This window comes from Colobus angolensis, unplaced genomic scaffold, assembly GCF_000951035.1.
Source record: "Colobus angolensis palliatus isolate OR3802 unplaced genomic scaffold, Cang.pa_1.0 Scaffold43, whole genome shotgun sequence".
NCBI lineage: Eukaryota > Metazoa > Chordata > Mammalia > Primates > Cercopithecidae > Colobus > Colobus angolensis.
Window position 1 is genome coordinate 4,719,809 of NW_012117710.1, and position 4,505 is coordinate 4,724,313.

Sequence of the window (4,505 nt, forward strand, 5' to 3'; positions counted from 1 at the left end):
GCTCACTGCAACCTCCGCCTCCCGGGTTCAAGCGATTCTCCTGCCTCAGCCTCCCAAGTAGCTGGGATTAGAGGCATGTGCCACCACGCCTGGCTAATTTCATATTTTTAGTAGAGACAGGGTTTCCCTATATTGGCCAGGCTGGTCTCGAACTCCCGACCTCAGGTGATCTGCCTGCCTTGGCCTCCCAAAGTGCTGGGATTATAGGCATGAGCCACCGCACCCGGCCATTCTTTCCCATAATACAACACTAGGTTATTTTGAGGATTACATGGGAAGTGAGTGGGAAAGCAGTGTGAAGACTTCAAAGATATATTAGATATATTAGTGTTTGTTAGTTTATTCCCATTGTCACCATTGCTTCCACCACCACCATCTCAGGGCACTTCAGGTAAGAAACAGGGTCCACCAGTGGATGTGTGAGCCATCCCACCCTGGCTGCCCAGGCATCCACAGGAAAACCAGGGACAGAAGACCAGGACACCTGCCCTCACAAGTAGGTCAGAGATGACCCAACCCAACCACTCCAAGGCATCACCATCAACCCATTCGTACAGGCAGGGTTTTAAGTAAATAAATAAAAGCCTCTCTTTTTTTTTTTTTTTTTGAGATGGAGTCTTGCTATGTCACCCAGGTTGGAGTGCAATGGCGTGATCTTGGCTCACTGCAACCTCCGCCTCCCGAGTTCAAGCGATTCTCCTGCCTCAGCCTCCCAAGAAGCTGGGACTACAGGCGCCCGCCACCATGCCCCTGGCTACTTTTGTATATTTTTAGTAGAGACGGGGTTTCACTGTGTTAGCCAGAATGGCCTCGATCTCTTGACTTCGTGATCTGCCTGCCTCGGCCTCCCAAAGTGCGGGGATTACAGGCGTGAGCCACTATGCTCAGCCTAAAATAGTCCATCTTAAAATTCACAACCTTGGTTTTAACCAGCCCAAACTGAAGCTGGACTGTAGTCAGCATTTCATTTGGGGGCAACTTAGGATCTTTTGGATAAGAAATTATACCTCGGGTCTGTCCTATCTTCCATTCAGAATTATCTGTACTGGAAAGTGTCATGCATTTTAAAAATATAATTTGAAGTTTGAGAAATATTGACTTACTTAACTCTTGACTTAAAAGCTTTGCCAGCTAAGGCTCACTCTTCCACACCCACACACTACATCTCAGCCTCTGTCTCTCCTCCTCTTGAGTAGCCTCTAATTCTGATTGTCTTTCATCACACCCAGGACAATCACCACTAAAGCTGGCGTCTGGATGTTCTGTTGCCTTCCAAATTAATCAGAATCTAGCTCAGACTAAAACTGGAAACCCGCTGGAATCTCAGTGAGACCACCAAGAATCTCGGTTGCTCTTAGCAGAGGTTATTGGAAAACAAGAAGATTAATGGCATGAGGAAGCACAGATTAGCCGAGGTGGCGGTTGAGGTGGTCAGAACACCCAATGCCCCTGTCTGCTCTCAGCAAGGTTGTTTCACCAAATCTACCACCAGCCAATTTGCCTTCTGTTGACAAGCTGCTCCCATCTAGCCAACGGGAAGAGAAATTCATCACCATGGCTGGACTGAGGAAAGAGCGAGTTGAGTCAGGTTGAGCCAGAGGCAGCTAAACCAAGGACATTACAGGATGTCAGGGATCTAGAGGGTTGTGTGGCTGTGACTATGTCCCCTAGAGGCAGGCCATGAACGGCTGTCTTCCAAGTGTGTGCAGGAAGTGCAAATTCTGCATCAGAAGCTGTCAAAACCCTGCCACTTCTCGCACCAGCTGGTGATGTGTGCAGTACTCACATCGATGACCTATTTACATTTTTCTAAATCAAAATGCACCTGTTGGTTTCTGTTTTCTGGAGTCTTATGCTCTCAGTTTCCATGAGCATCTTCCAGCCTGGCCAACCCATTCCCCTGGGGGGTTCCCTTAGGCTGTGCGAGTTTCTTTGCTTTTAGCCAGAATAATATCCTGCAAGTGTCACCCAAGTAGGCCCCATAAAAACTGCCCAATGAGTCCTCTGTAGATCATTGGTCAAGATCAGAGGTTCAGAAACTGCAGCCAGAGGCCAAATGTAACCCCATTATTTATTTATTTTTCTGAGGCGGAGTCTCGCTGTGTCACCCAGGCTGGAGTGTAGTGGCACAATCTCAGCTCACTGCAACCTCCGCCCCCCAAGTTCAAGTGATTCTCCTGCCTCAGCCTCCCGTGTAGCTGGTATTACAGGTGCCTGCCACCACGCCCGGCTAATTTTTGTATTTTTAGTAGAGACAGGGTTTCACTATGTTGGCCAGGCTGGTCTCGAACTACTGACCTCAGGTGAGCCACCCACCTGGGCCTCCCAAAGTGCTGGGATTACAGGCGTGAGTCACTGCACCCAGCCCTGTTATTATTATTATTTTTCTAACGGCTTTACCAAGATACAATTTACATGCCACACCGTACTGTCACCCATTAAAAGTGTACAAGTCAGGGGTTCTGAGCACATTTACAGAGTTGTGTAATCATTACCCTATTCCGATTTTAGAGTGTTTTTATCATCCCCAAAGCAGACCTTGTACCCATTATTAGTCACTCACCATTTCCTCCCCACATCTGCAAACCCTGACCCAGGCCTACACAATCACAAATCTACTGTCTGTCTCTCCAGTTTGCCATTTTTGAACATCTTTTATAAATTAAATCATGTAATGTGAAGCCTTTTGTGACTGAAACAATAAAAATTCACCCAACGTAAGAGAGATTGACAGAAAGGGGAAAATGACCCATCTCTATGCCTTCTACAGTAATATTGCTTCAAATATGATGATATAGGTAAATTGAAAGAAAAGAATGGAAAAACATTAATCAATAGAAAGGAGACATAGATGCATATAAATCAGATAAACTGCAGAGCAAAGAAAAATTCCAGAGACAGAAAGGGAAGTTAAAGAATGATAAAAGGGTCAAATCACTATTAAAACATGGCAATCCTAAATGTGTCTATGCCAAAAATAAGAACTGAAATATGTCAAGAAAAAACTGATAGACCTGAAAGAAGAAATAGGCAAGTCTACAATTACAGTCGTAGACTTCAACACATATAGTTGTACACTCTCAGCAGCTGATAGAATGACTAGACAAAAAATCAGTCAGCTTATACAAAAGCTTACCACCAACAACCAACAGAATTAATACGTTTATTTACAGAAAACTCCATTCAACAACAGCAAAATACACTTTCTTTTCAAGTACCCATGGAACATGATTAGTCCATTTTCATACTGCTGTAAAGAACTGCCGGAGACTAGGTAATTTATCAAGGAAAAGGTTTAAGTGACTCACAGTTTAGCATGGCTGAGGAGGCCTCAGGGAACTTACAATCACAGTAGAAGGTGAAGGGGGAACAAGGTAGCAGGAAGGCAAAGTGCCGAGAGAAGGGGGAAGAGCCCCTTATAAAACCATCGAATCTCATGAAAACTCAGTCACCATCGTGAGAATAGCATGGGGGAAACTGTCTCCGTAGTTCAGTTGCCTCCACCTGGTCTCTCCCTTGACACCTGGGGATTATGGGGGTTACAATTCAAAATGAGATTTGGGTGGGGACACAAAGCAAGCCTGACCGTATCAATCGTTCAAGCCAGAACATATCCTGAATTATAAAACATACCTCAACATATTTAAAAGAGTTGAAATTATGCAGAATATGGCCTCTGACCACAGTGGAATCAAACCACAAATCAATGACAGAAAAATAAAAGGAAATTCTGCAAACATTCAAAATCTAGAAAACAAAATTCTAAGTAAACCATGGGTCAAAGAGAAAGTCTTCAGGAAATTATATATATGAAGATATCTATGTATAGATAGATATGGATATCTATATGTGTGTATAACTACAGTAATATATATTACTAAATTAAAATGAAAATACAAATAAATTGGTAGGTTGAAGCTAATATAGTTCTGAGAAGGAAATTTGTAGCACTAAATATTTTAGAAAAGAAGGAAAGTTTTAAATCAATCATAAAAACTCCCACCTTAAAAAATTAGAAAAAAAAAAAAGAAAACGAAAGCAAGGAGAAGGAAGTAAATAATAAAGATAAGAGGAGAAAGCAATAAAACTTTTTAAAAAACAACAGGGAAAAACAAGTGGAATTAAAAGTCGGTCCTTTGACAAGGGTTAAGAAAATGTACAAACCTCTAGCAAGGCTGACGAAGAAACACTAAATGTCTGTGTCTCCCCCAAATTTCTATGTAGAAACCTAATCCCCAAGGTGATAGGGATTGGATCTGGGGACTTTTTTTTTTTTTTTTTTTTGGCTCCTAAGTAGCTGGGATTATAGGCACGTGCCACCACGCCCAGCTAATTTTGGTATTTTTAGTAGAGATGGGGTTTCACCATGTTGGCCAGGAAGGTCTTGATCTCCTGACCTCGCGGTCCCCAAGGTAGGGGCTTTGGAGGGTGATTGGGTCTTGGGGATGGAACCCTCGTGAGGGAGATGAGTGTCCCTTATAAAAGAGACTGCAGGCCAGGCATGG